Source organism: Lissotriton vulgaris, chromosome 3_1, assembly GCF_964263255.1.
Source record: "Lissotriton vulgaris chromosome 3_1, aLisVul1.2, whole genome shotgun sequence".
In the NCBI taxonomy this organism is placed as follows: domain Eukaryota; kingdom Metazoa; phylum Chordata; class Amphibia; order Caudata; family Salamandridae; genus Lissotriton; species Lissotriton vulgaris.
In genome coordinates, this window is record NC_141689.1 from 1,089,377,671 (window position 1) to 1,089,399,144 (window position 21,474).

Here is a 21,474-nt window from a genome sequence, read left to right on the forward strand (position 1 = left end):
AAACTCCAAAATATTTTAAACATCATGTGGGAAGAGTAAATTAAACCCACCCCCCGAAGTCCAATGGTTTCCCACATGTTGCACATACTGGAGTGGAAATAGTAAATCTTAACCTGCTTTCCCTTTTGTTGCCCAGACTGGAGTGTGTGTTGTGTCTGTATTACCACCAGACTCAAAAACATTTCCTAAAATTGTTTAAATGTTTGTTATTAATATTTGTTTATAAATTTCATTTTATATTATTTGCTTATATTTTGTTTATACATTTTTATATTTTTTATAAATGTCGTTTGGTTTTTTAATTTTTTTAATTTTATTTGTTTAATTTATGTAATGCTTTGGAATTGAATACATGTTTGTTTCATGTAAAAAAACATATATAATGTGCTTTTTATAGGTTTAACCTCATAGATGCTCGTAAACATCCCTCCCCAGTGCTGCGCTGTCCATTGGAACTAGTGCTGAATGGACGTCCAATGGTCGTGCGCAGCACTGGGGAGGTAGTGCTGCCGTCGGCCAACGCACCGACGCAGCACTTAAGGGGTTAAAGAATTAAACTACAAATTTAATATAGTGTAAAATATATATCTTTAATGTATATATGCAAACATACACACGTCTGTGTGTTTATATTAGTATATAATTAAATTGAAATATTAGTGAGATTGGTTTAATTAACATAGTGGTATATATTACAATATTTAAGATTTACTACTTTGAATAATAGCGATATTAAATAATATTTTTGTGTGTTTAACAAAATTGGTGTTAAACTATAAAGGTTTTCAATATTTTTGTCCTTGCCATTATAAGGATCGGTAAACAATATTTTTGTAAATTATATTTTTGACAACATATTTTTACAAAATACAGGGGCGCTAGGTGGCGCACGAGCGGAATGGCCGCCGTGTTCTGAGACTCCCGCCGACCGGCTATCTAATCCTTTGTTTATCCTTGCTAAATGCCCATTCTAGCGTGCACAACCTACTGCTTTATGGTGCTGAAGTATTAGAGGCCCAGCGGACTGCAGCTAAGCGGTTGAGGACGAAGCCCGGACCAATTACTGCCCTATCGCTGTTTGGCATGGGATCAGCTTGCAGCGGTACCTGAACCCGGTGGTGAGGTCTACGCGAGAGCCGCTGCCGTACTGAGGCGTGCAGGCCGCGCGCCCGCCGAGAAGAGAAGGGGTTTGGAGGATTGGCCCGACGATCGGCTGGAGATGCTGTTGGGATCCCTGATGACCCTCGTTGGCCCACCTATGAGCTCTGCATGCCCGGGAAAAGGCCTTGCAGTAAGGAGGTGTAATCCTGCAAGGGGGGAGGCAGTGCAGACAAAATGGCGGCGCTGACCGCGAACCTGCTTCAGTAGACGGCTGATTACTCATTGCCTTATCGGTGCAGAGGACCCCATCAAGTCCCTTGTGTGCGCCGCTCATTATCGGTGGAGTCTGGTGTGACATGGTGTGAGGTACACCGGGGAAAGTGGATGTGCAGCCTATTTGCAGAACAGGGACTGGGATTGCCGCACTGGGGGTGGTGATTTTCCTGCGCTCTCCCCCTACGTGTTGCTGAATGTCCCTAAGTGGAGACTGCTATTACGGAGGATAATACCTAACACTATATCCAATCAGACATTTTCACTATTTTGGGCGCCTGTGTTTCACGCTGATTCTGGCGGCCATTACCCTCAGTGATGATCTAAAATGGCGGCTGTGAGAAGTTGGCCTGATATATAATGTTCACTATTCTAGTGAGCACTTTGTATCAGTCCAAACAACCCTTATTGATGATTGGTTGTAAGTCAACCTTATAGACCAGCTATCCTAGTAGCATGGATACGAGCAGTCTAAGGCTAAAGACTCGAGAGGGCGTGTTAAGCCAGCTGTTATACCACACATGTACCCCTTGAACACCCAGTGAAAGGACACCACACAAGTGTTATGAAAATAAACAGTGTATTTATTAAAATCACAACAGCCCTGTCCTCTTTATGAGGACAGGGTACTAAGCACAAAACAAAACTCTTACGAAAATACTTAAGTTAGCACAGTATATACAAATGCCCGAGGGGCACGGAAAACCATATACTCTGAAAGTGGAATGCGAAATTACTAGCAGGTAAGTACAGTACTAATAGGCTTTGGAATCGCTATGCGTATCATGGAACAGCTATTAGGACTGGGTTCCGCAAGCTGCAGACAGGCTCAGCTCATGCCAGAGCACCATCTCACACGATTCCAAAAACTCTGCCTTCAGGATTGTTAAGGCCTGCCATAGGAGTGACTGATAGGAATCTGTGTGTCCATTTTTAGGGTTAGACATAGGTATACTATATCTACAGCAAAGGGTGATTACACGACTTTGCCCCAGCTGTCATGCAGCCAGTTGTGTCAAATTTAGGAGGCCAGCCAGGGGTGGCATAATACATGCTTCGGCCCCTGGTAGGCCCTGGGTACACCTATGCCCTGAGTTACAGGGTCTGATAAGGTGGCCCAGTACCAATTGGAAATGTACCTAAGGTACATGGAATCCATTTTACAGAGAGAGCAGAAGGCCTGGGGTCCTGATTGGCAGGGTCCCAGGTCGACTATGTCAAAAACCAGCTAAAACACAGGGCAAAAATTTGGGGGCAACCATAGTCAGGAGGTACCTTCCTACAGCGGCATGCACTGCGACGAGCTGATCGGACCTAGCTGTCCCACGAGTGCTGTGTGTCCCGAGGCTGATCTCTACACCTTCTTCATGCTTCTGCCCTGGGCTGAAGGGTCTCATTGACTGTTGAGCTGGGGAAGTAGTGGATTGACCGCACTACCTGGAGATTCCACCCGCGTTTGTAGATGGCAGCCTAACCTCCTTGTGGAGCGGAGCGCTGGGCGTCTTGCGATAGCCCTATCCACTTGAGCATTTGATTCGGTACTCCCAACGCTCTCGCCACTCATCCTTTGCAGGTTCTTGGGACTGGACCCAGGTTCCCGGTCACACTCACCTGTACTAGCTGCAAGACACATGATTGCTCTGTTATTTACCTGGCCTTTGCTGGATCCCCCCTCCATTGGCCTCACTGATATACAAGGGAGTAGTGTGTATACGCTTCTCGGGCAGTAGCGGTGATCATCTGGACTGGGCAAAATGGGCGCAGCATGCAGCGATGGCAGGTGCTGCATCCACTAGCCCGGATAATGAATTGCATACCATCCTCACGGAAATGAGGCAAGGCTTCGCTACAATTGCGGACAAGGTAGATGCACTTAAGACCCGCATGGACAGTATTGCGCACAAGCTAGATACTCACAAGGTCCGGCTGAAGGAAGCGGAACAGTGTATATCTGACTCTAAGGACGTTGCTGACCAACTGAAACAAACAGTCATCCAAATGGACAGACTGATGCGCATCGTAGATGCTTAAAATGAGGATATTAAAGCGCGCAGTCGGCGCAATAACGTCCGTATCTTAGGTATTCCTGAAAGCACCAACACAGGCTGACTGGAACATTATTTCAAGAGACTGTTGACGGCAATAACTGAGGAAGGAGCCCTGTCCGCTCAATTTATCGTTGAAAGAGCACATCGCTCGCTGGGCCTGAGGCCCCGGTCGAGGACAGCCCCGAGACCCATCATAGCACGTCTGCTCAACTACCGAGACCGCAATGTTGTTCTTCGAGTGGCGCGGGAGAAGAGGCAGCTTACTTCTGACGGCGTCTCATTCACCATCTTCCCGGATTTCACTGCTAGAGTGCAGGAGGAGCGACGCAAATTCAATGCTGTAAAACAGAAATTGCGCCAGGAACAGGTAGACTATGCTCTGCTATTCCCAGCGCGACTGTGCGTCACGTACCAGGGGACACAAACCTTCCACACTACGCCACAATCAGTTGAAAAGTTCCTGAAGACGCTGAGGAAACGTACAGCCGTCCTGACAGATGCTGAGGAGGTGGCACTGTCTGGAGTGGAATGAGGGCATGAAATCAGAGGCCCTGAGTATATCGGTTTGTATCCACGGCTGAGACGCTGGATGAGAGACTGTTGGACAACCAAGGCTTCGATTGTCGGTACTGACACAGCCCTACGACATGGGGGGCTTTGACCTGCCTGATTTCGAAGTTTACTATTTGAGCACACATGTGCACTACACCTATCACTGGATGGTACCCAAGCCTTATATGCCTCAATTAGCGGTAGAAGTTTGGGTGGCACGTCCTCTTCCCCTGAATGGCCTTAAACACGGTCCGGCTGCGGCTATAGAGACACCGTTCACGACTGTCACGTGTACGGTAGATGCGTGGCGTCGCATAGCTAACATGTTAGGAGGTTCCTTACTCTACTCGGCATGGATGTCATTATCCTACCATCCCAAGTTGGGGTTACTACAGGAGACTTGTTTCCGATTGCTATGCCAACGCCTTCAGATGAGCACATGGGGCGGCCTTTTCGCTGACTGGCAATTCCTGACCAGGGATCTGTTTTTTAAAGATTACCGGCCCACTCGGCTCGATATTTTTTATTACATACGGCTGCTTTGGGGGATGAAGGAGATCCTGCCGGAATACCCCCAGGAGCCTGACAACCTGACCCCTCTTCATTTTATGCTAGGCTCGCAGGATGGCTCACATCTAGTGTCAGGCATTTCTGGCCACATCAGGGCACAGCGCCAGGGTTTGGAAGGGTCTGCCCGAACACACTGGGGAGAAGGTTTGGCCCTAGACAACACTGATGAACAATGGGTATACTGTTGTAGCATTACGGCTAAAATATCTGCTAGCTGCAGGCTCAAGATCATTCATTATAGATTTCTGCAGCGACTGTACTATACGCCGGCTAAGAAATTTAGGTTTCACCTGTCCGATCATGATGGCTGTGAGCGCTGTCATGCAGAAGGGGCTGGATTTCTCCATTTGGCCTGGGAGTGCCCTGCTATTGGGAGTTATTGGAAGCAAGTACACGAAGCCCTAAAGGTCATGGTGGAAGAGTCCCTTGATGCTAACCCCCTGTTAATGTTGCTGGGATATACGCTGCCAGTGCCTAAATCGTACAGGAAATTCCTTGATATCACTCTCCTGCTAGCAAAGAGAAGAGTGACATGTCGATGGGGTCGGGGGAGAACCCCGAAATTTAAGGACTGGCTCAATGTTATTTATTGTCAAGAATAGACAGCCATTTTTGCTGAAACACAGCCATTGTCCAGTAGACCTAAGGATATATGGAGGCCCCTGACCACCTATCTAATCTTTCAAAGTGCGACAGATGAAGGTTCAACACAGGATTAGATCATTGGTATGGAGGGTGGGGGTTTGAATGCTTAAAGTCCTTTGCTAGAGTAGAATATTCGCTATTTGTTGTCCTACTGATGACCGATAATGGTTTATGTATATTTCCTTCCCTGTATCACATGCCTTAATGTCAATTGGCTGTTCTAAATCTCCGTGAGATGTAATGCTGTGCTATGTGTATTTGCTCCCACTAATTGTAATCATGCCTGCCTTGCTTTCTTTAATGCTTCTGTGTACCTATTTTTTAATTGTTACCTGATCGATTTCTACTTAATGACTTACCTCATGCTTTCTCCTTTCATGCTTTTGATGGAACTATGATGCTCCCCATGTGTGATTGTATTTGTTAGTGAAAAATAAAAATAAAGTTTAGAAAATATATATGCAAAATATATATATTTTTACAAAATACTTTTGTTACACAATATTTTTGCCTCCGATATGGACAGTGATCCCTCCTAAGTGTTACCCATTTGCACTTCAAAGGCGGCTTCTTCTTTGAATCTCGTCTTTTGTGGCCAACATCTGTTTGGCTTCCTGCAGGAGGGAGGCGGCGACTCCTTCCAGGCCTGTATTGTATCCTTTACTGGTCGCTAGCACATCTCCCAAGGAGGGCAGAATGCTGTCCCTGTGACAGAACCCCTTGCCCAACAAGTATGGGCACAGGAGTCTAAGCAACAAAGTGGCAACTTTGCTAAAGTTGCACATTGCAACTTGTTACATTAATTTAGGCTTGATAATCAAGTTGGTATTAATTTAATAAGTTGTTTAATACCTTGGATGACCAAATTTGGTTGCACTGTTCAAGGTAGCTCCACTGAGGGCGGTGAGCTTGTAACTGTAGGAAGCTGTTTTTTTGTTGCAGTAACCCCCCACCCACACACCAGCCTGCAAACACGCAACATGTTTCTTGACCCCTGGGGTGGGAGCCTTCGCTCCCTGAGCCCAGAAACAAAGGCTTTCCTTGTCGGAGGTGGTCACACCTCCCCAGGCCAGGAAGAGCCATCTGTGGCAGGGAAGCTTAAAAGGCCCTGCCGCCTTTGTAATGTGAACCCCAGCCTCACCTGCAATCGGGAGTAGGCCCCCTTCCTGTCTCCCCTCCTTTTCTGCGGTAAGACGGGCAGCAAAAATTAGCCAGCCCAGAAGGTGTGCCCCTCTGCCAACCCCACCCCTCAGGTGGGAGAGGAGAGATGAAGCCCACTCTTCAGTGCGTACCATCTTGCAGATGAAAGGTACTCTCCAATCAGGATTAGGGATTGTGTCTACTCGTCCGCGTGGGGTGAGCACACCAAGTGTGTAGTCACCCTGAAGTCAGTAGCTCATTGGCTATTGACCTCGAGACCCCTAAAACGTCCCTTAAATACAGTATTTAGAGGGCAGCCCTGCACCAGTGTGAAAGTGCCATCTTTCTTGCATTGGTATGCCCCCACTTTTTGCTGAACTGCTGATGTGCTTTGACTGAGTGTGCCCTGGGTTCCTGCCAACCAGGTACCCAGGACCTATGTTCCTTCCCTAAAACTGTGTTGAAACTAAAACATAATTGGCATCTCTGGCCACCTGTCAGCCCCTAGTAAATGGTGCCCTAGGTACCCAGGGCGTGGTGACCAGAGAAGGCCCCTAAGGGCTGCAGCACTTATTGTGCCACCCTTAGGTGCCCTGTACCCTGACACCCACACACTGCCTTTGCAGGCTGAGTGTCTAAGTACAGAACCAAACAGAGTCGACATGGCACACATCCCTCTGTGCCATGCCCACAAGACCCACTGCCCTGGCATACCTCAGTCAACCCTCAAGCTGGGTGCCCCATGCCAGTGGTGTGGGCACAGGTGCATGAGCCCTGTTCCCTACAGTACCCAGGGCCATTCCTGGGCACTGTAAGTGCAGTGTTGCCATTAAGAGAATATGGTGCTGGGAGGGCGACATTACGAACTCCACAGCACCATGATGGCCTCACTGAAGACTGAGAAGTTTGGTATCAAACTTCTCAGCACATTAAACCCGCACTGATGCCAGTGTGAGATTTAATGTAATATGCACCAGAGGGCATCTTAGAGATGCCCCCTGAAACCTAACCTACAATCAATGTCTGGACTGAGAGGCTGCCTAGGCTGCCACCCAGAAGACATGTTGCTGGACCCCTGGGTCGAGAGCCCCCTGCTCTCCTGGGCTTGCAACAATGCACATCCTGGGCGAGGTGCTAGGTCTTCTCCCCAGGATGGGCAGGGGGAAGCTTCAAAGACCTGCCGCCTCTGTGAGCTTCTCCAGACCATTTGCTGTACCCAGCAACTGGCCCCCACCGGTTCTGACCCCCACACTGGCTGGAAACCCTACGTCAGGATGGGGGGTGGGCCAGCCTGTGCCAACCCCACCCCTCAGGTGGGAGAGGCAAGGTGAAGCACGACCCCGGGCTCGGGCCATCTTGAGGATGGGGAGTCCTGCCCAATCACAGCTAGGCTCCTGCCCCCCTCCCTCAGGAGAGGAGCAGACTAGGGGGTGTTCCCACCCCAGGACAGGGACCTAAAGGTCCCTGCCCTTGCCCTACCTGTAACGCTCCTAAATTCAGTATTTAGGGGCTCCCTGAACCTTCCTTCCTCAGATCCCGATAAGACGAGAGGAAAGAAGGTGACCCGCTGTGGAGCTGCTAACAGGACAACACCCACTGACTTGGCCCCAGCCCAACCAGCCTGTCGATCCTGGAACCTGCTCCTGCTTATTCCCGGCGACTCCTTTGGACAGCAACCTTGGGACCCCCGGAGGACCTGCCTGGCTTGACCCTCTTGAAGACTGGGACTCCCATAAGCAGAGGCTCTGCTTCAACAACCATACACCTGGTGCTAGCCATGAAGCACCAGACCAACCCACTCTGCATCCGCCGAGCCTGGCCCGTGCCAGAGTGATCCAAGACTACAAGGACGTCCCCCTGGCGATTGGGACCCAAAGTCCAGTGCCCAAAGACCCTCCTCGACGAACCAGACTATGCCTGCAGCCTCAGAACCAGGGACCCCTCCAACCACGACCAGCCGAGGGTAAGATTTCCCGAGGCCCAAGGACACCCCTGTGCCTTCCTTTGGCGTACCTACCTCTTCTCCAAGATCCTAACTGACCTCTCGAAGTTGTGGTCGCACCTGAAGAATCTCCGTCCCCGAGTCTGCAGCCTTTGTTCCCATTTTACCTTTCCCATTGAATAACATTGAGCGCACAACGGCTCAAAAGCACCCAGCCCCCCGAGTGCCTCTGGCCGTGCACCCTGTGTCCTATCCTACTTCCCCATTTGCCCTGAGCAAGTGACCAGGAGCCCAGCTCCCACAGCCGAGTGGCCTGCTAGCCAGCGGCCACCAACCGAAGGCCCCCTGCCTCTCATTGGATAACATTGGGCTTAACTACCTCTGCACCAGGCTGCCCCTGTGCCGCTGAGGGTGTTCCAACTGTACCTACCTGACCCGGGGGGACTCCTGAGTCTTTTGACCAGAACTTTAACTTCACTGGTCGAGTACTCACCTGGAAACCAATAACTCACTTTCCTGACATAGGATAACATTAACTCGTTTGACTCGAAAAATCTTCTAAGTGTGAAGTTTTGAAACTCTAACATATTCCTATAAAATCAGCCGAATACCGAATTCCGAAGTACTCACCTGTGATCAGGAGAGAAGCCAGTACTGTGCCTTTTAGCCCAGTACTGAACTGCAAAATTAATCCTAGCCGGGTTTGCTAGTAACCTGAACTTTCTCCATAGGAATCCATTGTCTGCTTTTCTGTGAAATTTCTTCCGTCTACTTTTGAAAACTTTAAATATTCCTTAAAAATCATACCAACTACTGAAACTTAATTACTTGCCTATCTTAAGTAGAGATTCCAGTGCTGGACCTAGGAGCCCCGTACTGGATTACAAAAGTAACGAGAACGTACTTTACCTGTAACCTGAATTTTCTCCCATTGGATGACATTGCTAGATTTTCACTGAAAAGTTTCTAAGTGTGAACTTTTAAAATAGCTTTATATTCCTTAAAAAGCATTGCAATAACCAAAACGTTTTTACTAAACTGTTTTCAGCTTACACCCCAGGACTGAATCTAGGATCCAGTCCTGGAATTACAAAAGTAATTTACAAAGTAATTAACTGCATTTTTGTAGGAAAATCTATTGAGCTCAATGTTAACTTGTGTTTAGAATTGTGTTACCTACTGCAACCCCTGTACCTATTGTGTTTACAAAGTAATTACCATTCTGAAAAGTACTTACCTGAGATCTCTCATAATTGAGAAAAGTATATTTTGATACTATATATTTTTATATAAAAACAATTGGCCTGGACTTCAGTCCTTGAGTGTGTGAAACCTTTTGAATGACTGAGTGTGTACAATAAATGCTTTACACTGTCCTCTGGTACTGCCTTACTGCTATACACACTGTACCTTACTTTGGTCCAATATATATAGAGCCACGTTCTCACAACCAGGGAATCTAGTTCCTGCAGCCAAAGAAGGACGAAAGAAGACGCCCAGCAGAGGAGACCGCAGAGAAGAACTGACTTTGCCCCAGTCGTACCGGCCTGTCTGCAGTTTTTAGAGAATCCTGCGCCAAAAGTCAACCTGTCCTGCAGCCAGCGACCTCCAAGACCCCTTGGAGGAGTGACTGCCTTCAACAAAGACTGGATCTGTTCAAAAGAAAACTCCCAAGACAGACTCTGAGCCTGCTGAGGACAAAGAAACCAGATGCCTGGAACCGCCACTGCACCTGTCGCCAACCACCCAAGTTCGAGTGGCCCACCGATTCCAGTGCTCCAGAGTCTGAGTCCGCTGTGGGTTGACCCCCGACGCAGCCTCTTCCTCGAGAGAGATGCCCCCCCCAAACCGCGAGTGGCCTGGTAAGGTGAAATCCAACCTCAAGACTCCGCTGCATCCAGCCGCCCTTCGTCCTGGAGAAGAGAACCAGAGGTGCATCTACGTCCCGAGCCCTCCAACTTACCTGCCCTGCTGTTGGTTCCTCCCAGAAGTCTTCCTCACCGAGCCTGCAGCCAAAGTTGTCAACTCCCATTGAAAATAGGACACCCAATGCCAAAACAGTATCCTGCTGCCGCTGTGGGTGCACCGTGAGTGCTAACTCTGATCCCCCTTGGTCCTGAACCTAACACCAGGAGCTTTGCTCCCACAACCCTGTGGCCTGCTCGTGAGCAGCCACCAATCGGAGGCACCCTAACGTATTTGGATAACATTGGGCCTCAGCACTGTGCACCCGGTCGCTCTAGTGCTGCTGAGGGTGTTTTGAGAGGGCATCCGTGACCCTGGGGGAACCCTTGTTCTAACCCTAGAATACCGACTCTCAAAACAAAGTACTTACCTCTTAACCGATAAATTCATTTCTTTCCATAGGATTGCATTGACTGCTTTTTCCTAAAATTGTTTGGAGTTGGTTTTGTATGAAACATTGAAAAAAACTGCAAATAACTAAAAACTACTTTACTTACCTTTTCTCTAGGAAATGTCCCAGTGTGATATCAAGGTATATAACACTGAGTAGAAAAAGTAATCCATAAAGTAATCAAAAGTAATCTAAAGTCATTTCCAATGTATTGAGAAGCATTTACAAACCTGTAACAAAGTTTTTTTCATTCAGCTTTCTTGTATTGTTCAGCCTGCCTTGAAAAGCACCATTTACACTTACCTGTACCACACTTGCTGGGTTCTAGAAAATAATTAAAACTAATATTTTCATATAAATCAAATTGGTTTGAGTTAAGTCTTTCAGTGTGTGACATCATTTGCTTATTGAGTGTGTACAAGAAATGCTTAACACTACACTCTGATAAAGCCGTTCTGCTCGCTCACACTACCTCAAATGGTGAGTAAGGTGCTATCACATTTTACACCTGCCTACCTTTGGGGTTTTACTGGACTCTATGCACATCATACCTCATTTTGGTATAGTATATTCAGCGCCAGCTTCCTACAGTAACTCTGTACTTAACAATCTGGTGTCCAAGTCTTTCCACAATAAAAAGAGCAGTACTGCCCATGAGATATGATGCACCCTGCTTTCGTATTCAATAGGCCTGCCGTAGTGGTGACTTAAACCTATACCAGTGGGAAGCCTGGCTTTGCCATTACTTTAAATGGCAAAGTCGATCTAGCAGGTTAAGTGCCCATCCAGCCTGCAAATGGCATCTCGCTTTACTCGTGTTTCACAACCATTGCTGCTGTTCCTGGGGGTGACACTCTAACCTCCATGCCCTGGGTACCATTTACTATGGACTTAGTCAAGTTAGCTTAACTAATTTGGTATGAGACAATTTTTTTTTCTTTTTTTAAGTTTCCAAAACCTTTATTGAAACAATGCACATGAAATACATAGCTGACATGTCATGTTGCGTAGTATAATAGAGTCCCTCAGTAGCTGCCAAAGCAAAAGGTCTGTCATAAACATGCACCCAAATAATACCCGCCACCCAGACCCCCATAGCTGGACATAAATTCCGCACATTTCAGAGCTTCGCGTGTTCATGGACTGTACATCAATTCTGCCGTCACAAGATTGGAACCTGTCATCATGTCAAATAAGGAATGTGTATGGCCTGTCCCTTTCAGGAAGTAGCTGCCACCCCCCACCCACTTGGTCTGTCCGACCCCCCCCCCCTCTCCCTCCGACGAGTCTGTTTAGACGCTCCCCCCAGGTTCAGGGATCCGGACTAACGGTGCATCCTCTCCCAGGCCCCCCCAATCCTCCCCTGCCCCCCAACTGTGTCATTGTTGCCTATGCGCTGTGCAAGGAGCTATGACACCAGGGGCCCCCAGATATCTTTGGGGCGTGACTTTAGTGGGAGCTGCTCCGCATAGCTATGCAAGTGCTCCTGCCAAGTGGACATGTCTATAATCCAATCTTTGAATTTAGGTGCTCTACCACGTCCCCACCTGCATGCCACCTGTCTTTTGGCTATTAAGAGTCCCATTGCGAGGTAAGTCTTATGTACAGTCTGTACCGTGTATGTCAGTCCTAGGAGGCCAACGAGAGGCAGTGCCTCAATCCGCACTCCCAGCATCTCAGACATCCCCTCAAAGACTGTTGTCCAGTATTCCTCCACCCTAGGGCACAGCCACGCCAATTGTATGAAGTCAGCCCCTTCTCTGCCACACCTATCGCATCTAACATGTTCCCTCAAACGAAAGCGGTGAAGCTTAGCTGGGTATGGTATAAACGATGGAGGAACATGTAATGGATTAGCCTCAGGCGGCTACTGCCAGTGATCGCCTCAGTTTGCAGACAGCTCTGCTCCCACTGGTCATCCTTCAATGTTACCTCCAAGTCATTGTCCCATTCCGCCCTCGTGCGCACGGGGGTCCCTACAGGGACATCCCTAACTTGCTTATATAGCAGTGAGATAACGTGTGGGTGCATCTGCCTGTAGTAGCGTGTGTAGTGGTATGAATATATCCGGTTTCCCCGGGAAGGCTGGGGTAACTGCTTTGATATTCTGTCGAAGTCTGGTAAACAAAAACATATCCATGCTGGTTGGGGTGTGGTCCCCGAAAAATGGTTCCACTGTTCAGAATTGGCCTTCTAAGTAGAGGGCTCCCCAGGTAGTGTATTGCAGCTTGCGCAACGGTCTACTGCGTAGTCACGGCAATCTAGGAGAGTTGTCTCCATCTGGCGCGCCATCCATTTCCAGGCCGCCACAGTGCAATCCACCGTGGATGGATCTCTGCCCCTCTCCGTAACTTGTGTGAATAAGTACCCCCAGGTGGGACTGGAGACATATACCCATCTTCCACCGCCAGGTGCGCCATGTACGGAGGTGGGTACAGAAGTAGTACTGCTCGAAGTTGGGGACTTCGAATCCACCCTGACTATAAGGTAGCATGAGTGTCGCCAAGGTCAGCCGGGCCTGCTTCCCTCCCCAGATAAGCCTAAGCAGTTGGATTTTGAGGGTACGGAAAAAGAAACTACCTGGATGGTATGGTATATTGGAGAAGTGTGGCTCAATGGTTAGAGTGGCAGACCCTGATGCAGAGGTCTGGCCCGGACCAGGGTTCAATTCCCGCCTCGGCGGGTCTTGGGCTCAATTTCCCCGGACCTGATATTCTCGCCTCTGTGCCTATTCTAATCATGGGTCCCATTCTGCAACTCTGGGCAATAGCTTGCTTAATCTCCACAACGGCCCCAACAGCGCTAGGATGCCTGGCTTCACCTTGGGGGTGCCCAGGAGTGGGCACTTCACAGGGAAAGGACAGGAAGGGTTCCACAGCGGTATGTGCACAGCGCCTTGAGACCCCTTTGGGGGTGATACGGGCGCTATATAAAAGCACTACATTTACATTTACAATTTGATTAATAAATAAAGAAACATAGGTAAAATTGTCATTTTTATGAGGGATATGTGTACCGCCATCGAGAGGGGTAGCTTCACCAGTGAGTTATGTTGTCAGTAATTCTATCTATGGCCTTACCATAGTTTGCACGCAAGAGCTCGTCTTTGTTTCTGGTAACATTTATACCCAGATACTTCGAATCTGCCACCTCCCACTGCAGCGGGAAATCTAACTGGTACTGTTCCGTCTTATCGGTCAGCGGGAATATAGCCGATTTAGTCCAATTTATCTGGACACCCGAGATGCCTCCAAACTTTGTAATTTCTCTCAGTACTGGGTTGAGATTTTCCTGGGGCTTATGTACATACAACATGATGTCGTCCACGTAAAGAGATATTAACAATCGCCTAGCGGGATATATCAGTGTTCTGTGCTTGTGGTGTTGCCGTAGCTTCGCTGCCAGCGGTTCGATCGCCAGCACGAAGAGGACCGGGGGCAAAGGGCACCCCTGCCTCGTGCCCCTAGAAATGGGGAAGCTATCAGATCTGGTCCCATTCAGTAGGACTGAGGCCCGCGGATTGGAGTGCAACAACCGTACCCAGTTGGGAAATGAGCACGGCATGCCCATACGTCCGAGTGTGCCCAGAAGGTAATCCCATTCAAGGGAATCAAAAGCTTTGGTGGCATCGAGAAAGACCGCCACCGCAACACTGTTGGGGTCGATATCTTGTATAACAGACAACCGAGTTCTAAGATTATGGGCAGTGGACCTATTGGGAACGAATCCCGCCTGATCAAGCAGAACATGTTTCTCCATTAGGAGGTTGAGGCGCGTCGCAAGGACTTTGGCTAAAAGTTTGGTGTCACAATTGAGAAGCGACAGTGGCCGATAGGAGTCGCAAGAGGTAGGGCACTTCCCTGGTTTCAACAGCATCATGATCTGGGCTTCCCTCATAGTGGTGGGTAACATCCCCTCCTCGAGTGCTTCGTAATACACTGCCTTCAAAATGGGAGTTAGTCGTCATTAAGGTTTTATAAAATTCTACAGGCAGCCCATCGGTGCCCGGGGCTCTCCCAGACTTCATAGTCATGATGGCTTCAGTGATCTCATCTAATTCTAGGTTAAGGTCAAGGAATTTCCTGAGTGTCACCTAACCATGCCAGGGTCGTATCCTCAAAATAGGACTGCAAATCGAAGGGTGTCTCCCTCTGAGAGGAGTAAAGCTTTTTATAAAAATTGACAAATATGCGCAATTGCTCCGGTAAGCTGCTGTGCACTCGTCCCTCCTCATCCTGCACTTCCACTATGTAATTAAAAAATCTAGGGGCTCGTACTGGATTCGCTAAGGCTATCCCTCTAAACTGACACTCCCTATCGGCCGTCTCCACAAACTCGGACATTTTATCATGTAGAGCAGCTCTGGTGGCCCCAGTCTCATCCCCCTCGGCTAGTTCCCTCTCTAGAGATTTGAGTTCTCCTTCCACTCTGTTTAATTGGCTACGGAGATCTCTCGGGACCGCCCCTCCCTGAAATGCACCGCCCCGTACCGTTACCTTAACGGCCTCCCACACTGTGGTCAGGCTTGAGACGGAGCTTACGTTACATTCAAAAAAGTCCTTTATCTCCTGTTCAAGCGCAGACCTAAATACTTGATCCGGGAGATGCTGGGGATTCAGTCGCCAGTGCAGAAAAGGGGAGTGTTCCACCGGGGGCCGCAACTTAACCCTGAGTGGCAAATGGTCCGAATACGTACGGGCCAAATGGGTCGCCCCTTCTACCCAGTGTGCCATACCCACCGTAACAAATACATAATCAAGCCTCGCCCAGGACTCTTGCACTGTTGAAAAATGTGTCCCCTCCCGCAATGAAGGGTGCTTGTATCGCCAAGTGTCTAATAGCCGATTAGTGGTCGTAATGTCTTGCAGCGTCCTCTGCGAGTTAGCATAGTGCATACGCTCAGGGCAGGATCTGTCGGCACCAGGGTTTATAACTGTGTTAAAATCCCCTCCTCACACCACATAAGTAGGGTCTATCATCTGAATTTTACCCCACACCTCTAAGATCGTATGCACATCGTCAGTGTTGGGGCCGTAGTAATTAGCAAACAGTACATCAAGTGTGTACCCTACCCCACAATAAGCAGTATCGCCCATTAACATCCACCTCCTCACACCCTCGTACAAAAGGTGTCCCCCTCTTAACCAAAATAGCCACCGCCTTCCCGCCAGTATCTCTCCTACCTAGTGTAGGATCCTGGCTCTGTATATACTATACCAAAGTGAGGTATAGTGTGCACAGAGTCCAGTAGAATCCCAAAGGTAGGCAGAGGTAATAGTAGATAGCACTTTACTCTCTATTTGTGGTAGTGTGGTCTAGCAGTAAGGCTGTATCAGAGGGTAGTGTTAAGCATTTGTTGTGTGCACCCAATCAGCAAATTATATCACACACTCAAAGACTGAATTTCAGACCAAATAGTTGTGTATAAAAATATTCTTTTAGTTATTTTATTTTCTAGAACCAACCAAGCCTGGTACAGGTAAGCAATAAGTACTTTAAGTTAGTATTGCAGTTTGTAAACAGTTTGAATTGCAATTGTATATGCACTTTGATTTGTTTACAGTAGAGCTACTAGTAATGCAATGCTTTTAATATACTGTACATATACTTTGTATTGGCTTTTTAGTAGAATGTCGAGTAGATTACTTTACAGATGACTTTACTTAAACAGTGCAGTATACCTGGATACTGCACTGGGACATTTCCTGTAAACGGGTAAGTAAAAGCGTTTTGTTATTTAGTTACAGTTTTAAAGGGTTTTATAGATTTGAGAGTTGTGCTTCACCTCGCCTCCCCCACCTGAGGGGTGAAGTTGGCAGAGGTGGGCACACCTCTCTTCCTCACTTGTTTTTCCCGCTGGTTCTCCTGCCCAAAGTGGAGGTCAGTACCAGTGGGGACCAGTTGCTGAAAGCAGCAAGTGGTCTGGGGAAGCTCACAAAGGCGGCAAGCCTTTGAAGCTTCCCCTTCGTGGACCCTGCCCATCCTGGGGGAGGAGGATTGGCACCTCGTCCAAGGATTTGCATTATTTCAGGCCCCCCGAGAGCAGCAGGCTCTCGACCCAGGGGTCCAAAAACATGTCAGGTGGTGGCAGCTGGAAGCAGCCACTCAGCCTGGACACTAGTGGTAGGTCGTTTTTCATGGCGCATCTCTAAGATGTCCTCTGTGTGCATTTTTCATTAAATCCCACACTGGCATCAGTGTGGGATTGATGTGCTGAGAAGTTTGATGACAAACTTATCAGTTTTGAGTGTAGCTGTTATGGTGCTGTGGCGTTAGTAATGACAGACTCCCAGCACCATAAACTCTTAATGGCAGCACGGCACTTACAATGTCTAAAAACGGACTTAGACACTGTTAGGGGTACAGTGCTCCTGCACCTGTACCCTCACCACTGGTTTAGGGCACCCAGCTAGAGGGATGACTGATTTTATGCCTGGGCAGTGGGTTGTAGGCATGGCACACAGGGATGTGTGCCATGTCGACTCTTAACTTTGTTCTGCACCAAAACACGCAGCCTGTAAAGAGTGTGTATGAGTGTACAGGTACAGGACCTCTCAGGGTGTCACAATACGGGCTGCAGCCCTTGGAGACCTCTGGTCACAGTGCCCTGGGTACCTGCAGTACCATTTATCAAGAGTTGACCTGTAGCCAGAGATGCCAATTGGATTTGGGTTTCAATGCAGTTTTAGGGAAAGAACATAGCCCCTGGTTACCTGATTAGCAGGAGCCCAGAGCACACTGTCATCAGCAGTTCAGCAAAAAGTGGGGGCAACCACAAAGAAAGAGGGCATTTTCTCACACCGTCACTGGATTTGGCAACCAGGGAGGGTTATGCACCTGAAACTGTACAACTCCATGCTTGGCGATTGAGACCGTTAAATGCTTTTGGCCTTCCTCCCGAAGTTGTGGATGTCATCATGGGAGCAAGGCATCCCTCATCCAAAGTAGTCTGCCGTTTAGATAAATTTGTGGATGGGTGCCCTGCTAAACTGATTGACTCACTGCATTCAAAACGGTCTGAAGTACTGTTTGTGCTGGCCCTAGCTCAGCAAGGTCTTGCTTTGGGCATGTTACGGTTCACAGAGCGCCTATTTTAATCATCACCTTTTGTTCTGCCCTAATGGGACTTAAACTTGGTCATCACATTCCTCATGTGTGCTCCTTTTTAGACTCTCCACAGTTCTGTTCACCTCCTTACTGTCAAACATATTTCGAGTCGCCATAACATTGGAGCAACTGGTGAGCGAGTTCACAGGCTGTTAACTCGTCCTACCCCACTTTACACCCAGACAAGCTGGTCCAGGAGACTCGAGCCTCTTTCCTTTCCAAGGTAGTAACTCTGTCATGTTGGCCAGAAAATCACCCTTCCTCCGGATTTTCTTTTTGCGCTTTAACCCTCTAAGGAGGAGGAGAGACTTAATCAGCTGGATCCAAAAAGGTCTCTCAATTCTATACTGATTGTTCCAAAGAACATCAGATAAACAATCCGCTCTTCAGCGGATTCACTGGAGCAAAGAAAGTCAAGGTGATGCAGTAAAAGATCATCTCGCGCTGGAATGTACTCTTCAATGTACTCTTCATTAAAATTTGCCTCACACTCACCCTAAAGCCGCTCCCTTAAGGTTTGCAAGGCTGTTTTACCAGAGCAAAGGCTGCTAGCATTGCAGGGTGCCTGTTTTGGACATTCGTCATGCTGCTACTTGGGCGGCACTCCAAACGTTCACGAGGCACTACTGTCTAGGCAGCAGGTCTGTGAGGAAGGGCACTTTTTCCTCCTGGTACTTTAGGACTTTTTTGGTTTGAGCCAATCCACAGGCGCACCTTCTGGAGTTATTGCTCTGGTATCCATTCAAAAGGTAGGGAGTCTGTGGTTAGAATTTTTTATCAGAAGAACAATTTACTTTTCTTTGGTAACCCTTTTTCTGGTACATACTATTAACTAAAGATAAATCACCAACCCTCCCACTTCTGCCTTCTGTGAATTGCACTCTAGACATGAAAAGATCCCAATTTAGGAATCTACGCTCTGGTCACTTCTGATCTGATTTTGGGCTCATCGACTGCAGGCTCAAAACCAACTGATGTCTGCAAGCATGGCTGGCACAAAGATACGCCTGCGCAAGTCTCATCCGACCCTGAAAGATGTGGGCCTGAAGTTGTCTGTGCCACCTACTGGCGCGCAGGGTTACAGCTGAAGATTTCCTGGATCCAGTATGATATCTGGGGAGTATTTAAATGGTTAGGAATGTATAGTTTGATAAACTATGCACCAGAAAGAGCAATTCCGAAGGTAAGTGACTTATTCTTCTCAAACAGCCAAACAGATTTACACCCAATCACAAAATATGCTTTCTGAATAAAATTCGAACTTACTGCCATTTCTTTTTTAATTCCATTAAGCATTTTTATTGTATTGGAGGACACATTTACTTATGGGAATAAACAGAGGAGAACAGTTATTTTCTCAACTCTCACCACCAGTTTTCTTGGTCTCCACTTGATGGGTCAGCGTGAAATTTTCCAACAAGATTTTTGGGGGGAATGTTTCTTGCAGATTGTCAAACGGGGCCAAATTTATTAGCCAACAAAAACACTTTTTTATTTAAACTGACTCCAGGATAACTACACAGTGATGACTGTCACTGTGTAAAATAAAATGTGTGTATATATTGATCTGTTGATGTGTGCTAATGATACTGTGTATCTACCCAACATCTTCTATAACTTTGTGTTGTTTTGCTCTTGTAAAACAGTGCCTTTGTCACTCAATCTGTCTAGTTAGCACTATATAAAATTGCTACAGAAATAAATAAGGTAAGCCGTCCTATATTTACAAAGAGATGCTTATAAAAAAAGCGCAAATCTCCTTAGTCACTAGAGCACCTACTGCAGTCCTTTTTGTAGCTCATTTAGACCCCTGGGTAAGGTGATGGGCAGCATAGGGGACGGGGTTCACCAATAGTCTTTGAAATAGTGATTGAGAGAAAGGAAAATTGAGCATAGCTTCTGTGGTTTGTATCTTTGAACCATAAGGGTTAGGAAGAGGACTCTAACAATTCCACAAAATCCAGCATCCTGGTGGCCTCGAGCCAATGGTCCGGGATCACAGGTTAGGAGTCTGAAGTAGAGTGTTCAGGAATTAGGGAGTATGGAGCAGGATTAACTTCTTGATGACTGAGGGACAATGAGACCCTTCTGGGGATCCTTTGTGCATCTTGGTTTGGCAGATGTTTGTGAGGGAGGCCACTTCCTCATGGATAGGCTACCCCAGCACTTCATGCAAACATTCTTCATTTCTCCACTACTTACAGTCAATCGCCTTACACTGATCTTTCCATGACTTAGTCCCAGTCTGGAAGGAAGTTGACAAGTCAGCGATCAGTGATGCTTCACTTGGGTCTGCCATTTTCCCTCCTGCGTGGTGTTTTGAAGGTCCTTGGTGGAAAAATCTAAGTGCTGAATGTTGTACTAGGGTGGATATTTCTCTTACTCTAATGGACAGTCCTGTCATTCTCCATGTCTAGTATCATTTTTTTCTATTAACCTGTAATTCCTTTCCTGTGCGTCCTTGTCTGATTGGATACTTGCTGCTTGCCATCGAGTATGTGTGTAGAATCATCTCAGCTCAGACCTTGAGATGCTCATCCAAGCATTCACAGCTGCTTGAACTTTACCCTTTGGGTTCCTTTACAGATGTGGAATCTGGTTATGCTCTCCTTTGCAACTAGCTTACTAAAGCTCTAGATAGGCTAATCCCTATCTCTGAGAGTAAACATCGTTGCACCGAATCAAGCCCCTGGTATGATGATTCACTTCGGCTTTTATAAAAAATCTTGCAAACAAGCTGAAAGAGTTTGGCGCAAGTCTTATCAGCCTGAAAAGAAAATCTTGTATCTTGCTAGGATCAAGATTTATCACAAAGCGATCTGTAAGGCCCACGCGGCCTACTTTTCCCTTGAATTCAGCACCAGCACCAACCCGACTAAACTTATATTTAAGGTGCTCAAGGATCTTACAGCTGGTAGAGCCCCAGCTGCTGAGATCTGTTCTCCTTCCCATTGCGAGGATTTAGCCGCTTTTTTTGTAAAAAAGGTGAAGGACATTTATTGCTCTTTTGCTGGCACTACTATATCACCCCAAAATCAGGAATATGTTTCGAAAACTACTACGTCCCTGTCTTATCTTCCAGAGCTTACGATGGAGGAATTCAACAAAATTGTAGTCCAAGTTAAAACAGGCTCTCCTTTGGATCCTCTACGACCTACTCAATTCAGAGAATCTGCTTCCCTCTGTCTCCCTCTGCTGCGAGATCTCGTCAACCTATCATTATCTTCAGGTATGGTCCCGGCTATCTGGAAACAGGCTCAGGTTATTCCCATCCTAAAAAAACCTGCCCTTGATCCTTTGAAATTGGAGAACTACCGCCCCATTTCCCTCCTTCCTTGGGCTTCCAAACTGACCGAGGCACACGTTAATATCATCCTATCTAATCATCTTCACTCTGCGAATTTATTAAACACTTCGCAGAATGAGTTTCGGCCCGGTCATAGTACCGAGACTGCGCTGCTCTCTATGGTCGAACATCTTCGGACTTTGGTCGATTCGGGTCACACTGCGGCACTGGTGCTTCTTGATCTCAGTGCCGCATTCGACACGGTCTCCCACGCTGTTTTATTACAGCGTTTGGATGAGGCAGGTGTCGACAATGTGGCACTTGAATGGTTTCGATCTTTTCTATCTGGTCGCACCTTCAAGGTCACCACTCAACCTTATGAATCTAGACCTTACTCCATTGACCAGGGAGTCCCGCAAGGCTCGGCCCTCAGCCCCACTTTATTCAACCTCTA

At 47.5% G+C, this 21,474-nt stretch overlaps 1 protein-coding gene across 19 annotated transcripts in view; it reads left to right on the forward strand.

The window, feature by feature from the left end:
* LOC147727467 (ankyrin repeat domain-containing protein 17-like) overlaps nt 1-21,474 on the forward strand; it is a 1,323,072-nt gene that overhangs the window by 788,159 nt on the left and 513,439 nt on the right. The gene's annotated exons all lie outside the window — the stretch shown is intronic.